Raw genomic sequence first — 24,696 nt, forward strand, 5'->3', positions numbered from 1 at the left:
CAATCAAGTGCTTAATTAACAGAGCCTAGAAAAGCAGGGTTCTGCAATTTAATGAGACACTCAACGCAGAGCTAAGTGCTTCAGATATCCAAGCTTTCAAAAAACATGAGAGAGCGATAAAAGAAAGTGAGGACTATGCAAATATAACCCCTCTTTGGGTCGACTGCAAGGTTTGCTGCAAGGAAATGAGGATGCACCATTGCTGGAATGGCTCCGAGACAGTGACAGGAATATTGATTACAGGGCTTGATCCTCAATGACTTCAGCTTGTCTGATTTCAAGAGGGTATCCCAGATTTCCATCTGCTATAGGGAGAGCTGCCTCCTGCAGTTCACTTCCCCGGGTTCTTCACCTGTACGGACCAAGCTGGGGGAGCCAGGAAGCAGCCAACAGCTGTGCTGGGAATTCCAGCAAAGTTTCACAAAACTGAGTCCCTTTAGGTGTCTCTTTTTCTCTTCTGCATGTTCTGATAGGAGGATCAGAAAGCCAAATGGCCAAGCAGAGCTGGAGGTGTCCTCAGCGAAGGGAGTCATGCCAGGAAGGCACCAGGAGCAAGGCTTGGAGAAACGAACTTCAGACCCACATGAACCCTGTGTGCACCTGCCTTTGGCCTGACCCTGAGCTGCCTTCCCAGAAGGGGTTAATGGGATCCATCTGGAGCATCTGGGGAGGCACCAGGTCAGACACCTTGCTGAGAACTGCTCTGTGCAGAGTCACACTCCTGCTCTGAGGGCTGCTGGGTGTCTTGTGTGGTAAACCACAGAAGGAATCCCAGAATGGTTTGGATTCAAGGAACCTTAAAGCTCATCCCATTCCACCCCTGCCATGGGCAGGGACATCTTCCACTATCCCAGGCTGCTCCAAGCCCCGTCCAGCCTGGCCTTGGACACTGCCAGGGATCCAGGGGCAGCCACAGCTTCTCTGGGCACCCTGTGCCAGGGCCTCCCCACCCTCACAGGGAAGGATTCCCTCCCAAGATCCCATCCAGCCCCGCCCTCTGGCAGTGGGAGGGCATTCCCTGTGTCCTGTCCTCCATCCCTTGTCCAAACTCACTCTCCTGGAGCCCCTTTAGGCCCTGGAAGGGGCTCTAAGGTCCCCCTGGAGCCTTCTCTTCTCCAGGTGAACACCCCAGCTCTCCCAGCCTGGCTCCAGAGCAGAGATCCTAAATCCCAGGCTTTGGGGCTTCCTGCTTGACAAGCATCCACAGGAGAGTGAGGTCCAGGGCATGGGTCAGTCTCTAAACTCAGGGCTTGAGGCTTGGCCGGACTTTTGCACCTCCAATTTGACAACTGAGACACTCAATTCAAGATCTAAATTCCACAGGTTAAAAAAAAAAAAATTAGAGAGTACAGCATTCAGCCCCACAGATGATTCAGGGGTGGAAGAAAATGCGTGACAAAGAGAAAATTAAAGACTTTGTTCTGTTTAGCTTATCAAAAGGGATATGGGAAGGTGATGTGATTACTGTGTGCAAGAACCTTCATCTGCAGACAATACCGGATACCAAAGGGCTCTTTAATCAAAAGGGTAAAGACACAACAGGAATAATGGCTGCAAGCTGGAGGCCGACCAATTCAAATGAGATAAAGGGCACAAATTATAGCAGGGAGATGATTAACCACTGGCACAAGTGACAAGGGGGGCAGGGGAGTCTGACTGTTGACATCTTAACTGCATTTCTGTCTGAAAGAGACACTTTAATCACGCTCAGGTTCCCAGGCTCCGTGCTGGGCTGGACTGGGAGCGAGCACCAGGAGGCACAAACAGCGGTGGAATGACAGTGATAGGCTGATCCCAACACCTCCCAGACCCTCCAGGCTTCTTCTTAAGGAAATCCATCCCCAGGGATCCCTCCTGCTGGTCAGAGGCAGCAGGTTAACACTGCACTCGTGGGAGATGCCAGCTTGCTGTGGGATGCTCAGATTTGGGAATCCATGCCCAGCCCACCCCCTCTGCCATGGGGCTCTGAGCCACACCCTTGGCAGAAGCAGCTGGAAGACCCCGCCTGTCTGTGTCAAAGTGCAGCACCAGGTGAAATGCTTCATTTGCCCCCCTAAATCCCAGCTCTGCTTTCCGTACACTGCTCTAAACACCAGCTCCAGCCCCCAGCTCCGTTATTTCCCGCATTTCACACCCGGAGAATATATCCTGGCAGTGAATTACCAAAATATGGGTATGGATCTAATACCAACACCCAACTGAGACGGACAAAGACTCCCTAACAGTTTAGAGTTAGAAAGCGTATGTTTATTCCAGCACCGGGCAGCTGCGTGGGATAGCTCCCTGACAGGCAGTGCAAAGGTACAAGCCAATACAGAGTCTATTTATCCACAGAAGTTATGAATATCTAAAATACAAATGCATATTTATAACATTAACACCTCTTATTCTCCGCTTCGTATGGAAATGAGCTTATATGTCATTAAGCATGCGTAGAGTGCTCTCTGAATTGGGTCAGTGGTCTCGAAGATGAAGTAAAAATAGCCTTCCTCGATTTGACCTTTCTGCCTTCCTGAGTTTTCACAATACAAATTACTTTTGGTGACCTTCCAGTTCCTCTCCATGACTTCTGAATAGGTTCTCAGGCGGGGAAAATTGGTAATTGTCTACATTTCTTTAGATCTACTTATCAATGTTTCTGTTTCTCATCCTAAGCACAGCTAAACAAACATAGAAGCGAAGGTAATCAGTTATTTAGCAATCAGTTACTTACATCTTAAAGCTTATTTCAGGTCCAGCTCTTCTTAACTAACTTTTAATTAATTCTAACCAATCCTAAACTCCCTTCTAACTAAATTCAGCACAGCTGACCTTCTAACTAAATCTTTATGTTTCTTTTAAAATTCCGTGTTTCAGCAATTCCCCCTGGTTCTGGTTTTTAAGCACAGCGAACAATTACACTCAACTGCACTCGTAAGGCAGCGCTAATGAGGCTCATCCACACACTTTACTGACAGCAGCTGCTGCACAAACCACGGCACTGATCTGGGAGCTGCAGGGGTGAGACCCTCGTGCTGCAATCCAGGGTCCTCCTTGCATGCGCTGGCTGCGGGGTGAGCGGGGTGTGAGCCCTGCCCCTGCTCCTCTCACCTGCTGGATTTGGGCACCACATCAGGCTCCTCAGGGCATCCTGCCCTGCCACAGAGCATGAAAACTTCTATTTGGGGTCCAGGGAAAACTCCAGCTCAGCAATCCCAGAGATCAAGCAATTACTGCTGATCAGGAGGTGAAAATAGGGAGTGGCTGAGGAGCAAGGCTTTTGGGACAGGGACTGGCACTGAGGATGGAGGGGACAGGGTGAACCATCCCTGTCAGGGAACCAAGGCAAATGCTTTCAGCGTCTTAAGGAGGACATTTAGTAAGCTGTGACCTGCCCAGGTGCTGAGCCCTGGTTGTGTTTCACCCCAGGAAAGGCTGGATATGGCATTCAAGGACCCAAGTTTATTCCAAGATCCAAGTTTATTCCCCGTGTGCCAATTTGTCACCCTTATCTCCGGCAGCCCACGCTGGTCTGGAAGGGCTTGGAAGAAAATGTTGCCCTTGGGGAAGCAGAATGTGCTGGGAAAAGAGATCCAGCCAAATGAGATGCACGAGGCTTCCCTGGAATTCCCTGGAGTAGAATTCTCAGGTCTCTGGGAGAGGGACACAGCGCCTGCAGCAGGGAGTGGGGCTTTGCTAAGGAATCCTCTCTCTTCTATCAGAAAATTACCCCCTGACAGTGCTGGAGAGCAGCTGGAAAGGGAGGGGAAAGGGTTTGCCATGAAATTTGTGCAATGAAATCACAAAGCTTACAGAAAAATTGATCAACTGTGGCCCCCTCTTCTTAGATTAAAACTCAAGAGTTACAATTTTCTGTTTCTCAGTAAAGGTTACAGCTTTCATTCTTCTTACTAAAAGCATGACAACTCCAAAATAAAAAACTTTCTGTGACATTTGCCCCATCCCTGGAAGTGTCCGGGGCCAGCTTGGAGCACCCTGGGATAGTGGAACGTGTCCCTGCCCATGGCAGGGGGTGGGATGGGATGAGCTTTTAGGTCCTTTCCAACCCAAATATTCCACAATTCTATGACCTTTGAGGTCTCTATCAACCCAAACCACTCTGTGATTCTATGATTCTATGTCAATTTGCACTGAAAAAGGAATTTTTAACCTAAAAAACTTGAATTAAAACTCACCTTTTTCATTTGTCTTCTGTAGAACAGAATCCCCGACGCCATTGCTATGGAGAGCTATGAAATCTACAAAAGGTGGCCTTCCCATCAAATTCTGTGATCGTGGCATTATTGATGTATCCCCACTCCACAGGACTTCCCTGCAAAGAGCCTGAAGAATGCTGATTATCGGGAGCATTGGTCAGCAAACTGCCAAGTGCTGGACTATTTGCTGTGCTGCTCCCCGTGATAAATAAACAAAACTGCTGCTTTGCCCTTTATAGCATTGATTAGATCTGGGTAAAACAAATAGAAAAGAAAAAAAAAAACCTACAGGAGGGATTTACAGTTGCTCCTCAACTCGAGCTCAGCCCTGGGGGGAGGAATTCCCGTAAATGGTGGTGTTTCCAAGGTGCTGCAGTGGGACGGTGAAGGTTTAACACCGCCCAGCTGTGGCACGATAAAAACTGGAGTGGGTGGCACAGCCCTGGCTGAGGGTGGGCTGCAGGGTCAGGGGGACAAAGTTTCTGAGCCAGACAGAGGCAGGAATAGCCTGAAGGAGCAGGAAAATGGGGAGTCCAAAGGGGGAAACGGGTCCCCAAGCTGCAAAACCTTTTCCAGTGAGGAAAAGCACTGTGAGAGCAGCATCCCAGTGCAGACCAGGAGCAATCTCTCCTTCCATCACCTCTTTGCAGAGTGCCTGGTGGCCTCTCCCATGCTGGCCATGGCACAGGAACACAGGGACGGCTGGAACTTGGACCTTTCCTACAGGGTGAGCAACCTACAGGGTGCCCAGAGCAGGTGTGGCTGCCCCTGGATCCCTGGCAGTGTCCAAGGCCAGCTTGGATGGGGCTTGGAGCAACCTGGGATAGTGGAAGGTGTCCCTGCCCACAGCAGGGGGTGGAATGGGATAATCATTAAGGTCCCTTCCAACCCAAACCATTCCAGATTCTATAATTTTGCCCTGCTCCAACACCACCATTCCTTGTGCAGTTCCAAGCCCTTAAAAGCACAGCAGGCTCAGAGCCCGGGGGCCAGCAGAGAGCCAGGGGGGACTGCAAAGCTTGGGGTGGCACAGGTCTGCCCTGCTGGTGCTACAAGACCTACACCTGGTGAGCATGAGGGTGTCCAAGCCAGCATCAGCTTCACTGGCACCAGGACAGGAGATGGTGACGAGGTGGGGCAGGGATGGCAGACACCTGATCTGCCATCACATTTAGCAGGCCACAGAGATGCTTCCAGGGGGGATGCAGGGCAGGCAGGAGCTGCAGGCAGGAGCTGCCAGACCCACAGGGCACACAGGAGGCTCTAGGTGAGGAGACACAAGGAGGAAAAGCCTGCAGAGGGGACAGCAGCCACGAGATCCAGGTCTCTATCCCTGCATGCCTTTCCCTGGGCTCTCCCTGCCTGCTTCCCCACATCCCCTCAGTTCAGTGCCATCCACCCCCTCAGCATCTCCCTTCTCCCCCTTGACGATGGAAAATGATGGCACCAGACAGCCCCGATGTCCTTCTCCACAAAGAAATCCTGTGCCAAATCCTGTCCTTCATCCAGTGAGTGAGATCAGAGCCTTTCTCAGTCCGAATGTGATCTTGAATCTCCAGAGGCTTCTGCCACCTGCAGTACAGGCTTCACTTCTGATTACTGCTGTTAACGAATCTGCCTGCAACAGCAAGCTCCCAGTGCTGTTTTTCCAAGGGCTTTGTGGGAATGACACCGGCATCACATTCCCTCCCAGCCCTGTCCAACCTGGCCTTGGACACTGCCAGGGATCCAGGGGCAGCCACAGCTGCTCTGGGCACCCTGTGCCAGGGCCTGCCCACCTTCACAGGGATGAATTCTCTCCCAAAATCCCATCTAAATCTACCCTCTGTCCTCTAAAAGCCATTAGAAGAATCCCAGGGGTTTTTTTTTTTCTGTTTGCAGCCAGAAACTTCCTGTGACCCAGGGGGCTTGCCCCACATTCCAGCAGGGAATATGAAATAGGATCAAGCCACCTTAGCCAGGAGACCCTCTTCTTTCTCTTTTTGAGCCCCCAAACCTTCTCTTCCTGTCTGTCCATCCCACCCAAGCCAGCACCTCTCTCCCTGCCAAGAGCAATCCCTCGGACAGAGCTCCTTGTTACTCTGAATTTTATGGAATATAGATCTGTCTCCTCCCCAGCTCTGAGCTTTGCTGACTCAGAGGAAAGGGATCTTTAACGATCCCCTAGATAGCTGTATTTTTCTTACCTAAGTGCTCACAAATTGCATCCTACGACCAATTAAACAGATGGTTTCTCATTTTTTCACAACAAACATAATTTGTAATTCCAAAATATCAATAAAAAGTCCTTTCTTCCTTTTTATATTCTGCAGCATTTGCAACTCAGCTCAGTAATTTTGGAGTCAATAATTAAAAAAAGGGGCAATTAGGGTATTAATTGGGAATCACCAAGTTACTTCATAGAATATATTCCATATTTATCCACTGCCTGCTCTGCCCAGACCGCTCTCACCACATGGAATGCTGCTCCATCATCACAGCTGGGGTTTTTAGAGCAGCCCATCCCTCCTTCCCAGCCCTTCGTCTCAGCTGGGCACCTGGCTGGAAACACCAGACAAGTGATGGATCTGGGACAGGGCAAGGGAATGATGGATCCTGGAGGGATAGCAGGGTTTACCTTGAACTAAGCTGTGTTTGCTCTTTGGAACCAGGTGGGAAAACCAGCCTGGTCACTGTGGAGAATTAGAGTAAGAAAAGGGGAAAAGGATTTCCTGCAAACGTTATTGCCCACCATAACCCCAAGAGTTTCATTTTATCAATGATGCATTTTGTTTCCTGCCTACTGTTCTGATTATTCCTAGGACTGAAAAATGGAAGTGGCCCAACAGAAGGTAGGTTTTTGGTATTAAATACCAGTGGTGTAGTTACCAGCCCAAATCACACTTCAGACATCCATGCATCCCTTTCACAGCCCTGGCAAAGGATCTGGATATGGCATCCCTGAGCCATGGGGAGGCTCAGGACCCTACAATGACCACAGGGTCATGGCCTTGTCTCACACCAGGGAAGGGAGAGGATGAGCATGGAAGAAGAATATGGGAGAGGGTGGAGGAACAAGGAGTGAGCACCTCTGTTGGGTGGGTGTCACTTCCTGAGTGCCCCCAGTCCTGCAAATACACCCCAAAACAGCTCCCTCAGCCCCGGCCCTCCTCCTGCCTCCTCCCTTGCAGCCTGACATTTTTGGAAATGGGATGCTGTCCTCTCTTTTCCTTTCACAGCAATATCCAGATCCACGGGAGGCATTCTGGATGTGCCAGACTTGGCAGATTCGGATGGAGCCAGCGAGGCAGGGCACACATACGAGCCCAGGCACAAAGGCAGGGCACTCTGCTTCCCCAAGCAGATTTCCTGCTATCAGGAGGGATATTTCTGATATCAGAGTGCTAATACAGCCTGGCTTTAGATGGATTGGCAGCTCACCACCTGCAGTACAAAGACTTCCATCAGCTGTCTCGCCACACAAAGAGCAGTGTCTCTATCAAATCCTAATACCTGGTGATTCTGCAAGTTTGGGATTAATACCAAGGGTAAGGAGGAAATGCAAGTCAGCTGAATGCAGGGGGATGTTATCCCAGTTTGGGAACAGCTGCTCTGCACCAGCACAGCAGCCCTGGCACTGGAGCACACACAGAGGATGCAGAAGATGAAGGCAAAGAAGGACAAACATCCCGAGGGACTGCAGGACTGTTGCAGGCACTCTGGAAATAGTGAAATGAGGTGAGGCAGAGCACGGGCACTGAGGGAGAGAGGAAGTTCCCATGTGAGAAGGACTCACTGAGCCCATCAGAAGTGGTCTGAGGTGCAGCAGTGCCCTACTTCTGTCGCAATGGCAATGGCAGCTCACGGTCACCTCAAGGGAGGGGATTCTCCTCCTCCGCTCTGCTCAGGTGGGACCCCACCTGCGGAGCTGCCTCCAGCCCTGGGGCCCCCAGGGCATGAAGAAAATGGAGCTGATAGAACAAGTGGCAAGGAGGCCACGGAGATGCTCCAAGGGCTGCAGCTTCTCTGCTCTGGGAAAGGCTGGGAATGCTGGGAGTGTTCACCTGGAGAGGAGAAGGCTCCAGGGAGGCCTTAGAGCCCCTTCCAGAGCCTAAAGGGGCTCCAAGAGAGCTTTTTTTGGGACAAGGGATGGAGTGCCAGGACAAGAGGGAATGCCCTCCCACTGCCAGAGGGCAGGGATGGATGGGATATTGGGAAGGAATTGTTCCCTGGGAGGGTGCTGAGGCCCTGGCACAGGGTGCCCAGAGAAGCTGTGGCTGCCCGTGGATCCCTGGAAGTGTCCAAGGCCAGGCTGGACAGGGCTTAGAGCAGCCTGGGATAGTGGAAGGTGTCCCTGCCCATGGCAGGGGGTGGGACTGGATGAGCTTTAAAGTCCCTTCCAAAACCATTCATGATTCCATGATCTCAGACCTCATGCACCCTTGGGGCTGCTGCAGCACCAGTCCCAGCAGAGGCTTTCAGGGTGGAGGGACCTTGGGATCAGCCCTCAGGACACTCCCTGCTCCCCCCCAGCTCTGCAGGGGGCTCCCAGGAAGGGCCAGAGGCAGGAGCTCCATCTCCACTTCCCGTCCTCCTTTCAGGAATGGTTTCCAGTGCTGACACTGGACACTTCTCCTTACATTTGAGGAGCTGTGCTGGCCCCAGAGCAGGGCTGTCCAAGGACACTCACCAGTGTGCAGGAAGGGCTGAGACCAGCTGGATCCCTGTGGCCAGAGCTGGGACATCCCTCCCTGGATGGGAGTTTAGAAGGCAGGATGGAAAGGGCAGCAGAGAGCAGCTGGCAGAGCCCCTCCTGGGGCTGGGTTTTCTGTCGAGATTCCATCGATGTCGGTAAGAGATGGTGAAGGATTTTCTCTCCACATGTGGCTCTAGGATGGAGCTCCTGATCTATGGATCACAGCTCACCAAGGAGACAGCTCTGAGGAAAAATGCTCAGGAGGAAGAAATGGCACCACTGTAGAGAAAAGCCCAGGGACTATTTTCTGGGGTCATTCCTCTTAGAAAAACTGCCCTGTAGAGTGACAGAACAGCTCTTATCTGAGCACCAGGGACTCTGCAGCTGGCTCTGAGCAGGACAACCCCCATGGACTCATCCTTCAGGCTCACTGAACCATGGAATCATTAAGGTTGGAGAAGCCCTTTAAGATCCATGAGTCCAACCATTAATTAACCCAGCACTGTCCAGCCCACCCCTAACCCACATCCCCAAGGACATTTTTTGAACACCTCCAGGGATGGGGACTCCACCACTGCCCTGTTCCAATGCCTGACCACCCTTTCAGGGAAGGAAATATCCAATATCCAATCTCAACCTCCCCTGGCCCAGCCTGAGGCCGTTCCCTCTCCTCCTGTCCCTGTTCCCTGGGAGCAGAGCCCGACCCCCCCGGCTGTCCCCTCCTGTCAGGGAGTTGTGCAGAGCCACAAGGTCCCCCCTGAGCCCCCTTTTCTCCAGGCTGAGCCCCTTCCCCAGCTCCCTCAGTCACTCCTGGGGCTCCTTTCCCAGCTCTGTTCCCATCTCTGGACACGCTTCCCACACCGAGTGTGCCTGTGAGCTGTACCTACGGGAATTCCTTCACCACAGAGTCCTGGAGCCAAAATCCAGCCAAATTTTACATTGCTCATCAGCTTTCCAGCAGCTCCAATGAATGCTGCTACACCATGTCCAGCCCTTAATTCCTCCCTGCATCACACAGGGCACCAGAGGCACCACCCAGGCACCAGGACCCTACAAGAAGGTTTTTCCCCAAATCTCCTTGCAGATGGGTCTCAGCAGACTTTCCACAGCCAGGAAAGGCAAGTGCAGCTTCCTCCACCCCCTCCCAGTGCATCACTTCTGCCAGCCCATCAAACCTTGACCTCCCAGCACTACAAACTCCAGCATTTCTTCTCTGCTTGTGAGCATGAGAAAGAAAAAGTTCACTAAAAGACTCGGCTGGGTCCGTATCAAAAACTCTCCACCCCTTACACACTTTTCCCTCAAATTACAAAATAATATCACCTGATTTTACAGTTCTGCAGATTTCATGTGCCACAAAGCAGCATCTATGTGTGCTCCCAATTTCTGCCTGGCTTTGGCTTGGAGCATCTCCTACCTGCCCATTTTTATTTACAAGTACAAAGGCAAAGCTCCAGTGCAGTTTTCCACCCCCTGCAAACAGAGATATTGGTGTTTATTTATAGCTCCTTGTTTGCAGAGAGCCCACGGAGAGGGGAAGAGATGTCATTCTCAGGGGAAGGCAGATGGATTGAATCAATCACCACTTGGAGGGGCCTGGGGTGTTTCACAAAAGAACCACAATTCACAATGGAAGATAAATTATCCAAACAGATCCGAACACATCCTTGTCTGTCAGTTACTGTCTCCAAACAATCTTCACAAGAAATAGAGCAGGATCCCCTCTTTGAGGTCTAGCAGTAAAGCAGAGTTTTCCTCTCCAGTTCTGGAGTTTGCTCAAGTTGCAGTCTCACTTTGAATCTCAAACTGTGTCACTGACTGACCCCCCAAAAAAGGTCTCTAGCTTCTTTAAAAGTTTCCTTTGACAGTTGGGAAACAAATCCTCCCAAAGTGCTGCAAACTGCTCTACCATGGAATGCTTGAAGCGTTTGTGCTGGAAGAGGCCTTAAAGCTCCTCTTGTTCCACCCCCTGCCATGGGCAGGGACACCTTCCACTGTCCCAGGCTGCTCCAAGCCCCGTCCAAGCTGGCCTTGGGCACTTCCAGGGATCCAGGGGCAGCCACAGCTTCTCTGGGCACCCTGTGCCAGGGCCTCCCCACCCTCACAGGGAAGAATTCCCTCCCAATATCCCATCTATCCCTGACCTCCTTAAGCTTAAAGCCTCTCCCCTTTTTCCTATCACTCCACACCTTTGTAAAAAGCAGGGTAAGGTAAGGGTGGGTAGGATGGGGGGCTGTTCCTCCATGAAAAAAGGGTATTTCTGGATCTGGAGACAGAGGGAGAAGGGAGCAGCTCTCCTTTTCTCATGCATTGGTAAAAGTTGTCAAAGATGGACAAGGAGAGCTTCTTAATTTGGAAAAAGGGCCAGCACCTCACAGACACCTACAGATTTCCCTGGCAGCATCAGGGAACTGACCTACCTTCAGGAGTTAGAGGGTGATCCTAGCTGCAGTGCCAAACTCAGCTGAAGAGGGGAGAATGGGAAATAGGGAGAACGAGGAAGAGAAAAGATTAAAAGAGAGTTAATAGAATCAAGTCAATGTTCCCAGGTTTCCTACACACCTCTGCTGAGTGCAGCAGCCAGCTCCTCCAGGACATGGGCATTTCAATCCTACAGTTCCCACATTTTATTCCCTAACCAAATCTAACCATGCCAATACCCCACTGTGGAACTACAAGTATTTATAACCAGCCACCAATTAAACCAGCAATGTTCCCTTGGCTCCTCTGAGTCTGCCTGAGATCTTCAAAACTTTACATGACCCATGCAGTGCCCTTTGTATTCCCTCATTTTCCATAAGGTGATAATATCCCAGGGCTGTTACACTCAAGGGATTACCACTTTGATGCCCTGGGAGTCAGGAGGTGGAATGATAGGATCATGGAATATCCCTGAGCTGGGAGGGATGATCCACAGGGCTCATCCAGTCCAGCTCCTGGCCCTGCACAGACACCCCAACAACCCCACCCAGGGCATCCCTGAGAGCTCCTGGAGCTCTGGCAGCCTCAGGGCCGTGCCCATTCCCTGGGGAGCCTGGGCAGTGCCCTCTGGGAGAAGAACCTTTTCCCAATATCCAAAGGCATGATATCCAACCATGTCCATTGCCAAAGACAGTTTCAACCCCCTTTATACAGCCTGGTCCTCCATCAGACAGAACCAGCTCGGTGACACAATATCCCATGAAAATGGAAATCCCATATACAAGCACAGCTCTAACCAAAGTATTTTTTAGCAGGAACAGGGAACTATGTAGATAACCACTATTTTGAGCCTCAGCCTGCTGTGTTTTGTGCCTGTTCTACAGGAGAGCAGGTAACAGCTCATGATCTTGCCTTGCTGTGTGTTTTTAACAAACATATGGTTCCCATCCTCTGACCCCTTTCCCACTTCTGGGCTCAGCTGACAAATCACATGGCCACAGATGACAAAACAACCTGAGTCTCTGCAGTACTGTGCTTTCCAAAGCCGTTGTGGTAATGGCAGGGACTGCTCTCTAAGCAAATGGACCATTTATGGTGGCCAATAAAAGCCCTCAATTCCTCACAGCCATGAAGCAAATCTGGGGGTTCCCTCTTTGTCTGAGCTCTGGGGAGCTGGACTGTGGCAGCCACAGGGCAGCTAAAAGGCAGAAGAAAAGTAATTAATCCCTCTTTCCTTCCACAGTTTCCTCACAGTTTAAATGCAGAGCAGGAAAAAGCTCCAGAGCAGCGGGAGAGCTGGGCTGGGGGCAGCTAGGCCTCCCCAGGGCAGGTTTGGCTGCACCTCCTCATCTCCAGGATAATGGCAGGAACAAAGAGCTGCTGGGAGCACAGACTTCCCTCCTTGCTCAGAGCTGGAACCAAGTGAAGTCTGACCCATCCCTGTCCCTGGAACACCTCCCTGCCTGAAGGAAACTCAGCAGAGAAGCTACACCAGGTCATGGCCATCAGGCCCTTCCATCTGGGAAAGGACCTTTACCTTAGCACAGCAATGGGATGGGAATCAGCCAGAGTTAATTTTGAGACATTTGGGGTGGAAGCCAAGCCCAAGGAAGTGGGGGATGCAACAAGCAGCAATCCCAGCCCTGTTAGGCCAGGAATTACAATGCAGCAAGGTCACTAATGGGGGGGGGAATCATCCAAGCAGTTCTGAGTGGGAGGGAAGGGTGGGAGATGACGCTGGAAAGCGCAGGGTGAAATCAAACTGGAGAAATCAATATTGGGAGAGGACAGAGGGGGGGCACGGAACACAGGAAGAGATAAATTAAAGGCTTGCCCAAGTGCTGTGATGGCTAGTGAGCAATAAATTAAATCAAAAAGGGCAATGGCGACGAGCAAGGCACTGTAAAAAATTAATTAAAAGGAAGGGAGGCATAACCAAGGCATAAAACATGGGTGCTTCTGGAGAGATTAGAGGAGCCAGGCAATGAAGAGGCTTTGGGAAGTGTAATAGGAGCCAAGGCAGAGGCTGTAAAGGCTGTGACCGCATGGAAGGGTCAGGTGAACAACACAGATGCATTTCCAGACTCTGAGAAGCAGCAAAGCATCGGAGAAGAAAAGAAATCTCCTGCAGAAGGAGGTGCTGGCATAGCAAACTTCACTCCTTGGCTTCTGTAGCCAAAATGCAGCAGGGTGCTGAGTCCCTCCATCTGCCTGCTGCTGTCTCCTGCCCCTCTGCCCCACGGGAGGGCCACGGGGCTGCTGCAGGGTGGGGCATTTTCCCTGGGTGTGTTCCCCACTGTCTGCACTGACACAGGGAAGGGCTGGGCAGGGCAGACTGGAGCTGGCTGCCCCCAGGACTCCCCCCTGGCTCTCCCAAATGCACCCCCAGGCTCCCTGCAGCCATCCCTGCAGGCATCCCCCAGCTCCTGAGCAGAATTCACCAGCCCTGGCTGCTGCAGCCCAGTTTGGCCCATCCATGGGGTGGATGCATCCCACTGCCTTCTGCAGGCTGGTGGGACAGGCAGCATTTGGGTGAGGCCACAGGACAAGCACAGCCTCACATCCACATCCCTGCTGGTCCAGCGGCCATCAGGGCTTGAATGGCAGGTGTGAGTGCACAGGGGGACACCCTGCTTCCCTCCAGGACTGCCCTGGGCTGAGCCCTTGGACACGGAGCTGCTGCACTGTGAACACAGCAGTGCCATGCACTGGGAGAGCCAGGGCTGGACAAGGCCTGGGTGGAGAGAGAACAGCTCAGGCACCTCCCTCGAGCATGGGGAACTTGCCTGAAGTCCCATTTGTGTCCTGGGCCCATCACCCAAGAGCTGCATGGGGCCAGCCCAAAGCCCTGCAGCCCATTCCCTGAATCACCTGGGACAGTGGAAGGTGTTCCTGCCGTGGCAGGGGTGGAATGAGAGGAGCTTTAAGCTCCCTTCCAACCCAAACCATTCTGGGATTCTGTGAAATGATTACAGGAATATTTTCAGGCCCTTCAAGCCACAGGGGAAAAGAAAGAATCGGCCAAGTCTGGCTCACACCTGCCTTTAAAGCAGCTTTCTTTGAAATGAACAGGCTGCCTCAGTGCTAAGAAGATTATAAGCAGAGACACCTCTGCCAGAGGAGGGAAGAAGGAATAATAAAGGCATTCAAAGCTGTGACAAGCAAATGGGGGAAAAAAAAAAAAAAAGAATGAAGCAGACTTTTTGGATCTAGGTACAAGGAAGATCAAGGCACAGACAGTGACAGGCAAAGTCGGACAAGGAACAGATTCAGAACATCTCTGTGGGGCTGAGCCACCCAGCCCAGAGAAGCACAGGGACTCTGCCGAGCCCCAGCAGACACTGAGCAGGCAGGGAAGGCTTGGAGGGAAAGTAGGGCAAGAAGTGATGGATAATTAACAACAGCAGAGAAAGCTCAGTGGCCCACAAACCTCTCCCTGCCCTGACAAACTTCTCCTTGGCTTCGGACCAGAACTGTGGGAAGCTGAGGGATGGTTCATTGCACGCCACTCCTAACAGGCAGCAGAGACAGGCTCAGGGAAGCTGTGATGTAAAGAGAGGGGAAAGGAGGGGGGTTCTTCTGGCTCTCCACAACTCCCTGGGCTCTGCCCAGGAAACAAGGGACAGGACAAGAGAAAAAGGCCTCAAGTTGTGCCAGGGGGGATTCAGATTGGATATGGGGGGAAATTTCTTCATTAAAAGGGTGGTCAGGCATCAGAAGAGGCTGCCCAGGGCAGTGGTGGAGTCACCATCCATGGAAGTATCCAAAAAACATGTGGATGTGGCACTTGGGGACATGGTTAGTGATGAGCTTGGCAGTGCTGAGTTAAGGGTTGAACTTGGTGATCTTGGAGGTCCTTTCCCACCGTAATGATTCCAAGATTCTCTGGGGAGATAACCCATGGAAGGTGAACAGGGTGCAGGTGTCCTGGCTCCACACAGCACAGCAAGGCCAGGCTTTTAGGGATAGGTGTAGGGGAATGGAACAAGGTTTGATTACAAGGCTTTTCCCCCAGTACAACAGGAAAAACAGGCAAGAGACCAAGGCTGCCCTGGTCCCTTTGCATCTCTCCCCTGGGAAGGGGGGTGGGAACAGCCCATGATCAAGTGTTTGTCCCAAAGAATCATGGAATGTCCTGAGCTGGAAGGGACCCACAGGATCATCCAGCCCAGCTCCTGGCCCTGCACAGACACCCCAGCAACCCCACCCTGGGCATCCCTGGCAGCGCTGTCCAAATGCTCCTGGAGCTCTGGCAGCCTCGGGGCCGTGCCCATTCCCTGGGGAGCCTCTACAGAGTTCACCTACCAGAGGAAAGCTGGGGACCCACATCAGTCCTCCGAGCTTGCCCAGCACATCCCAAGGCCAGCCCCACTGATCCACTGACCCTGTTTTTCCAATGGAACCTCCACTCTCAGGAAGAAACTAAAAAGAAAGGATTTTAGCAGAAAAAAACCCCAACACCCTACCTCAGACAGCTCATCATAAACACAGGGCTTGTGGCATCATCTCCCATCCTCTGGATGGCACAGCCCAACCTCTCCAGGCAGCACAAGGTCCCGGAGGCTTCCCCACATCTTTTGTCACAGCACTGCCTGTGAAAGGTCAGTGCCTCACGGAAGCAGCACATCTAATGATGAAATGGCAAAATAAGCAACTTTTTGGCTCATTTCCTGAAATCTCCAGTTCAGGCCGAGCTGGAAGCAAATCTCAGGCCTGGATTCCTACAGATGAAGGACTGTGGCCACCTCACTGTTTACCTTTTCTGCATTTCCTGCTAACCCTTATTTGTCTCCTTAAAAAAACCCCTAAAATCCATGCTCACACATTGTGGCTGATGCATCTGCCAAGGCCAGAGCCATCATATCCCATCCAGCACACATCAATACACCCTTGTAAGGGGAAGCTGAGAAAAGACGTGCAGGGAGATCTATTTTTGTACCTTCATTTTAAGGCACCCCTTTGACTCCCTCCTTTCTGACTCACATTCCAGCTCCAGAACTCAGGAATGCAGCCAGAAAGCTGCACCCAGTCAGGAGAGGATGTTCTGCCACTTCACTTTCACCCAAAGTTTGAGCACAGCCATGGCAGAAGAAGGGACTCGTGCTATCATCTGTCTGGTGTTTGCACAAGCAGTTATTTGGGAAAAGATTTTACATTTTTCATTCACACACTACCTTAAGCTGAATTAACCTCCAAGTCTTGAGAAGCTCTGAGAAACAGATGAATTCGAAAAGGAAATCCAGGAGTGAAAAAGGAAAACCAAAAATCCCCCAGTCAGATAATTTAAATCGATATCATATTTCAATAAGATCAAGATTTGCAGAAAACTGAGTGTTCATTATGATCTGCTTGCTCAGCTCTTCAAAGAATCAAACATTTGGGTTGATCACAGAAAACCATCTCAGCTCTAGAGATGAATCATTGGATAGGTGTTATTTTAACCCATGGCTTTCTTTGAGCATAGCTTTGCCTGAATGTACAGGTTTACAGTTCCACATGTGCTCGAGTTTCTGTGCTTTCTCCAGGTTTTCCATCCCAAAGCAGGTGTGGTGCAAAGCACTGCATTGTGTTTGCTGGGGGAACTCATGTCTGAGGAATCAAACATGATTCTGCTGATTTTCTGTTCAGCCTTACATCCCTTAAATAACACCCAGTACTCTGCTCTTCCCAGATTCCTGTTGAGCCACACAACCTTCCACTCACCATCAAGGTCCTGAGCAGGAGGGTCCTGTCCTGCATCCATCACTTGGCATCTCTCCTATTGCCTGGGAAGAGCAGCTGAGAGCTTCAGGCAGTTCATTTGCAGTTCATTTGCTTATTTCCAAGCCCCAGTAAGCCCAGGGACAGAGCCACAAGGGTGTTTGTAATGGGTTAATTAGCAGCTCCTCTTCCCTCACTCATCCAGTGTCCCGCTCCTAAGGCTTCAGCATCAAAAATGGCAGCTCAGTGTGTCAGGACTTGGCTCTCACTGGAAAACCTGATCCTTGCTGAGACTGCCTGGGTCCCAGCTCCCAGCCAGCCCAGCTCAGCTCAGCTCCCCCAGGCAGTGGGGGCACAGGGAGGGGATGGCTCCACCCCTGGACAACACTCAGAGCTGAGCCTGCAGACCCCACTCCTGGTGTGTGGGAACACTAAATGACCCCTAATCATCCTCAAACAAAACAACCCCTCATGCTGGGAGCGTCCAAGGCTAGCTTGGAGGGGGCTTGGAGCAGCCTGGGACAGTGGAAGGTGTCCCTGCCCATGGCAGGGGTGGCACTGGATGGGCTTTAAGGTCCCTTCCACACCAAGCCATTGTGGGATTCTGCGCTTTGCTTTCACTACAGACTGTGCCAAGAACATCCCAAAACTCACCTGCTTCCCTGCAGAGAGTGGTCAGGGACCGGCATCTCTGTGTGAGGAGAGCTCTCCTCCCACCCTGCCTTTGCCAGGTGGGCTCCACAGCTCACTCCCACAGGACAAGAGTGAACCTGTCCCAGCCAAAACCTCTCCCAGACCCTTGGGAACATCCTCCAGCCAACCACGCCCAAGTACTGCACGAGCCATGAGAGCATTCCCAGCACAGACAAGGGCAGTCCTTCCAGGGAGCCTACTCAGAATGTGAGCTTTAACTGTGTCTGTGAGGTTTTTTACAGCAGATAAAGACTGGGGAGAGTGTGTTTTGGGGGGAATTTCTGCTCATGTCCTCCGCAGCCTGATGGTTTCTGATGGTTCACGACACCTGTGGGGCCTCTGGAATGAGTTCCAACCTGAGTGATCCAACCACCCATCCCTTGACAGAGGCACCTTAGGCACAGAGGGGAACTCAATCCCAGAGTTTGGCTTTTTTTAGGCTTGACCACGAGCCCTGTAAGGGTCACGTCCTGCAGCCCTTCCCAGCTCCTGCCCCCACTGGGTTCCAGGATCTGCAACCTCCTCCTGACCTGGTGCTCTCTAAATTAAGAACCTGTTACATCGCTTCCTTCCTTGGCCCACGGGGTGCTAAGAAGGTCACACAGATCGTAGCTTAAAGGGCCGCCAGGGCCCCCCTAATCCTGGCAGGACAGGAACTGCCCGAGCTGGTAACAACCTGAGCAGGTGATTAGAGTCTGGATTTATCTGTGCTCAGAGCCCTGCTGGCCCCCTCCACCCTGGGCTTCTTCTGAGACAGCCAGGAAATTTCAGCCATCCCGTTTTTGCTGAGCCACCTAAGGATGCTCTGTGCCCTCTCATTACGGGGCACTCCCAGCCCTGTAAGGATGGACTCAGTACCAGCTATTTCCAACAATTTCCCTGCATTCCTGGAGTAATGGGCATTTTCATCAGCCTTCCTTGTTCTCCAGTCGCTCTCTGTGTTCTTCTCCCATTGCCTGAATGACAGATATTTCCCCACTGATATATTTCCCAAGGAACAGGGAGCTCTGCAGCTCCTTCTGGAATCAACCTTTATTCTGTGTGCCACCAGTAAGTGCAGGCAGAAGTGAAAAATGAAAGAGCAACTGATCAGCCAGCAGTGTTCAGGGGCTCAGGAGTCCTGAGAAAGGGAAGAACTTGTTGGATAAAAGACTTCCTCCCCTTACAGCAAGTACCTTGTACAAAAAGAAGGGTCCACACTTTAAAACTCTAGTGGATATGCCAACAGCCAAAACAAAACTTGGAAAAATTTCTTGCAGTGTTCTTAATAAAAGTATCTTCGAAGTAAAAAACATGTATTTCTTCAATGCTGCCAAATCCTGCAATTTCATTTGCTGAGTTAAATTCTGGTCTATGGAATTAGGGTACAGGAGCTGTCTTAGTCATGCACAAAAGGGTTTTTAGCCAGGTCATTTGTTCAACATATCTGTGTGCCAGAATATTTTGTGTCAAAATATCCTCCCTACCACCACGGGCAGGTACACTAAGCTGGAACAGAAAATGGTTTTGGACAAATCTGATGAAACCCAAGTTCCCTTTCTCCCTCCACTGCCTCATTTTGATTTGAAGAAGTTCAGTGAATCTTTTCCCTGCTGTTATTTGGAGTTTCCTGGATTAGACTTCCAACTAAGATCCTTATTTACTGTGTGTGGTATCTCTGGGGGTCCATCACACAACAGCAGAGCTCCTGCCTCTGTGATAAGAACTTTTATCTGATCACATTTATTTTTCCTTTCTTCTCTGCAAGTTCCAAAGTAAAACTCCAACCGTGATACCAATTAAAATGTGAGCTCTGCAAACCCTGCTGAACTGGAAACTGAGAACCCCGTCCCTGGAAGTGCCCAAGGCCAGCTTGGACGGGGCTTGGAGCAAGCTGGGATAGTGGAAGGTGTCCCTGTTCATGGCAGGGGGTGGAACTGGATGGTTTTTAAGGTCCCTTCCTTAACCACCCTGTTAATCTGTAATTTCTGCTTTCATCCATCTGCCCAGGAACTGGAAGAGAAAATCCACTGTTGAAAACTTTACACTGCTGCATCTTCCTGCCATGAGTTGAGCACAGAACGAGGACACCCTGAAATCTTCACCCTCTGCTGAAGCAAACTCGAGGTTTTAATCCCTGCTAATCCATTCTCACCTCAACAAAACTCCCAGCAGAGCAGGCAGAGCCCTCCCAGCTCCAGCCCTCCCTGACCTCACTGCTCAGGAAGCACAGCAAGTTTCCAACAGCCACAGTCATTCCCAGGCCAGCATTTCCCAACCCTTAGGTCATGCTGCCACTGGACCTGTTCCTAAATCCCTTCCCATCCCTCCATAAAACCTCTTCTTCACAGAGGTGCTTTCAGCTCAGCCCCCCTGGCCAAGCTAGGTCTGGGGGATGTTAAACTCATGTCCTGACAGTCTGCTGGCATTTGGAGTTGGTTATCTTCCTAAACTGTGGCCTGAGGACACCCCCGTACCCTTTGGGGATGAGGAACTCCTCCGTCCTGGCCTGAGCACTGACAAACACAGTCCCATCGTGCTGGTGCTCCAGGAAATACCACGGGAATGTTTCCTCCCAGCCCATGTGCCAGGGGCTGCCTGCTCTGCTCCCCCTGTGCAGAGGCAACACCAGAGGTTTGACCAAACTCTGGGCACACCCAGCCCCCACACACCAGCTCTGCACCTCGCCTGCCCCAAGCACAGCCTTCCCCACAGGCAGCACTTCCACCCCCTTGCTCTGGGATGTGCACAGGGGAGTCAGGAGCAGAGTCCACCTCCAGCTTACTCACGAGTCATTCTTGTTTTCACCTCCACCGTGACAAACTGCAGACAGAACTTTGAGAAGCACCACAAGCAGTGAATCTAAAATGCAGACATGCCCAAACCCGTGTCCAGAACAACCCACAGGGTGTAATAACAGACTCACAGAACCATAGAATTAGGCTGGGACAGACCTTTGAGATCACTGGGTCCAGCCTCTGACCCAACACCACCTTGTCAACCAGACCGTGGCACTGGGTGCCACATCCAGACTTTCCCGGGACACCTCCAGGGGTGGGGACTCCACCACCTGCCTGCGGTTAAAGTGCTCCCGATTCCATCCCCAACAGCACCAGGGACAGGGGCAGGTGCTCAGCAAATCCATCAACCTCTGACTCCCTGAACACCCACACCAGGCCAGGGGGAGGGAAAATCAGCCTCTCCCAGCAGCCTCCAAGGGAGGAATCCTCAGACCGATCCCAGAACGAAAGCAGCTGTACCTCTCCTGCCCCAAATCCCACTGCTGAGTCCCACAGCTGGGAATCACAGGCATCTCCCCCACCACTCCTCACATCCAAGAGCACACGGAGACACGGTCACTCACCAGGGCTGGCTGGGCACTTGGGCTTTGTCGCTCTCCCCGTTCCCAGAGCGGGAGCAGGCGCAGCTCCTCTCTGTGCTTCTTCACCCTGCAGGAACCAGGACATGGAGGGAGGGTAAGCAGATAATCCACGACTTTCTGTGAGGGTGTGCAGTGCCGGAAAGCAAAGCTGCTGCTGTCTGCAAGGATCAGAGCCGGGACTTTCTGAGCTAAGACTCTGAGCTGCTTAGCACGGAGCTGGAAGCGGAGCAGACAGAGGTGGTTATGTTCCCAGGGCTGAGCACTGGGGGGGTGGTTCAGGCTGGCTCAGGCACCAGAAATCCCACAAAAACTGCTTCATCAGGTTAATGCTGGCAGAGAACAAGGATAGAGGCAGGCAGGGATTTTTGGTCACGATGGCTGGGATTTGCTCAGGGAAAAAACAGAGTTTCTTCAAAGTGAAATATCCCAGAGCAAAACTTTTTCATAGTTTTGTTTATTTATTTATTTAATATTTGGAAAATGTGCTTTTGAAACTGAAGATTTTACTTTGGGTTGGGCCAACTTGAAACTATTCCTTGATGGAATTGAAATGTTGTGCTTTAAATCAGTTCCCCTGCATCCCCCGAGATGCCCCGAATCCCCCTGGAACTTCAAATTAAGGTGTTTTCCTTTCCCTGCCATGGCTGACATACCTGGCTGACCTGCCCAGCATGAGAGATGTGCCAGGTGGGACCATACCCAGGATTCAGAAGTGGAAACTGCAGGACTTTCTAAGGCATTTCTTGACTGGGTCACCCTCAGCACCCCCAGGCAGAAGCTCCTGGAGCAGCAGTGTTGGTCCAGACAGGGTGTCCAGTGCTGCTCCTCACAGGGAAGGGTGCAGAGCATGGATGCTCAGCCCTTTGTGCCCCTAAGGATGTTAAGTTACACCTGGGTGAGGTCTAAGAAGTTGACTGACAACCTGGAGTGAAAGCAGCCAAGAGGTGCCACAGAAAAACCTCACCAAGAGCAAAATCAAGGGAGCTGAAAAAAGGACACCTTCCACTATCCCAGACTGCTCCAAGCCCCAATGTCCAGCCTGGCCTTGGGCACTGCCAGGGATCCAGGGGCAGCCACAGCTGCTCTGGGCACCCTGTGCCAGGGCCTAATCTCTAACCAAAATCTACTCTCCTTCAGTTTAAGGCCATTCCCTGCTCTTACACTGAATTCCCCTTTACTGTGCAAGTCCTATGGAATTCGGGCAGCAAAAGCAGCTGAGCCCAGCCCTTGCAAGGCTGGAGTTGATCCATCGAGTGCCCCATCCCATGATTTTTGTAGAATTACTTCAACCCACAATGCAAAAGTGAAGGAGAATGGAGGCAAGCACTCTGCCAGAACACAGCATCTTTTGAACAAAGTAACTGCACTGAAATGTGCTGGTTTATTTTCACTCTGGGCTCCCCAAGCCTTTCCCTTCTCCCCCTGAATGATAACGGGCATAAAAATTAAACAGAAGTTCTCCAAGAGCAAATGAAACGCACTGAAGGGCAATAAATCACGGGGCTGGATGGCATTCCGAGGGAGCTGGGGGAGGGAAGAAGGGATGGAACAGTGCAGATACTGACTAAGATTTATCACAGACCCTTCAGAACCCAGGACTCATCCCTGGGGCAGGGACTCCACACACTGGGCTAAACTTCGATGGAGCAGCAAAGGGAACGTGCCCAGAACAGCCGTGGGGTTGGAGTGTGGTGTCCAACACAGCACAGTGAGTGTCAGCCCAGCATCACATCCTGACAAAAACACCTCCTCACCTCCCTAAAGCCACGATTCCATACCCACTGCTGAGGGCAGAGACTTGTAAGAAGATGGGTTTTTTTGGGGGGGGTTTCCAAGAAGTGCCCTTCCTGCTCAGCCAAAGGGCTGCAGGATGGACACATGGGGCCAGGGCTGCCTCTCTCCCTCCCCTGGGCTGTGCCACTGACACCAGGATCAACTGGGGACTCCAGGAAAAGGAAAGAGCAAAAGTAAATCCCAGTGCTGGAGCGGCATCCAGACACCTCTGAGCAGCAGCTATCCCACATGGAATGCTCTGGCATCTGACCTGGGATCCTGCCATCAGCACTTCCAGCCACCTGAAAACACTCCCAGGGCATCACACACAAGCCCACTGTTCTGGAAATACCAGGAATCAGCACTGATTTTCTTCTAGCAAACAAGCTCACCTTTAATTTCGCAGGCGCCTCCTACTTCGTTAAAGATCTTGCTCTCCAGGGCTTTGCTCCTCAGCTGGGGCAGGAGATGGAAGACACGAAATGCCATTTAGTTGGGGATAAAGCTCCATCTTTGCAGTGCCTATCATAATTATGTGTCATTTAAGAACAAGTGTGGAGCAGGTGTGAGATAGCACCAGCTCTGCATGTCCATAAAAAAGGCTGACACAAGCAGTGTGCCTCAGAGAGAATCAGGTGGTGCAACTTCCAAACTCCTGTTCCCTTTGGGTTCTCTCTTGCTCTCTCCCCTCAAACTTCTCTGACAAATTGACTTTTGAAACGGGTAAAGAGAAATGGCATCTCAGGGAAGCCAAGGGGTTTGAAAGGAAGAGAATGGCCCCTGAAATGGTCCCAGCAATGGTCCCTGAAATTGTGGGGCAGGGCTGGTGCTGGAGTCAAGGAGGGAGAAGGGAAAATCATCAGCACAGCCAAGGTTCAGGTGATCCTGATACCCAACCTAAACCTCCCTGACACGGCTCCAGCCATTCCCTGGGGTCCTTCCTGTCCCTGATCAAGAGACATCAAGGTGCTGATGTCTGCCTTGGGAGCTGAGTCAGGTGGGAGAGGGTTTCTGCTCTCCCTCGGGTCTCCCAGCCCCTCTCTCTGTGCTCCAGCACCAGGAGGAGCAATGTGATAAATCCCTTTAATGCTCAGGGTTTCAGATGACCTGCAGAGAGCAGAGTCAAAGAAGGGCAAGGAGAGCTTATGGATGCATTATGCTCCTCGTTGTAAGGAAAGGGAAACCTGGAGTTCATCTTCTGAGCTGCTGGGGAGTCTCCAATGGAGTTCAAGGCAGCTCAGTGGGCTCAAGCCTTCCCAAAACAGCTTCTGTGGCTGAGGCTTTTCCATCTGAAGAAGCCCCAAATCAGAATCCTCACATGTGTCCCTCTGCGCTGAGAACTTCTCCAGCTTTCCATGTGAGCTGGGAGCTTGGATCTGATAGTGCCCCAGCCTGGGCAAAAACCCAGGGGGTGAGCATGACCCCTGAGCACTGGGAGACACTGGGAGAGACTGGCAGGAATCCTGGAGAAACCAAACCATTTGACTTCACGCCAAAGGTAGAGTGGCTCAGCTGGAAGCTTGAGTGTTCCTCCTGGGAAAGAGAGGCCTGAAGCATCAGAGCAGAGGTCCCTGCCCTTTGTGCTTCTCCAGATGTTATCTGTAACACCGTGGATTTATTGAAATCTATTTTTCTAACAAGTACCTTTTCTGCACCTCCTCCCATGGCAGACAAAAGAAGGAGGAGCCCCGTTTAATTGATGCACTTTAATTAACTGCCTGTCCTGTCAAAGCCCTGCTCCTGTATTCTGATGCAAATTCACAGCCTTTCACTGTAAGCAAGATCTCAGTTTGGCTCCAGTCCTAAGTGATCTTTAACGTCACATTTTCTCCCCAGTGGATCCATACTCACAGAATCACAGCACGGTTTGGGTTGGA

The 24,696-nt window shown here is 51.5% G+C and overlaps 1 protein-coding gene across 2 annotated transcripts in view; it reads right to left on the reverse strand.

The window, feature by feature from the left end:
- Window positions 1-24,696, reverse strand: part of RALY (RALY heterogeneous nuclear ribonucleoprotein) — a 116,881-nt gene that overhangs the window by 55,089 nt on the left and 37,096 nt on the right. Inside the window, exon 2 of one of the 2 annotated variants that reach the window (XM_048321669.1) lies at window positions 21,029-21,113. The gene's annotated coding sequence lies outside the window, so the exon portion shown is untranslated. Of the gene's footprint in view, window positions 1-8,865; window positions 8,889-21,028; window positions 21,114-24,696 lie in introns of those variants that run through there. The other variant, XM_048321668.1, reaches the window with a different exon arrangement.

Source organism: Corvus hawaiiensis, chromosome 17, assembly GCF_020740725.1.
Source record: "Corvus hawaiiensis isolate bCorHaw1 chromosome 17, bCorHaw1.pri.cur, whole genome shotgun sequence".
Taxonomy (NCBI): Eukaryota; Metazoa; Chordata; class Aves; order Passeriformes; family Corvidae; genus Corvus; species Corvus hawaiiensis.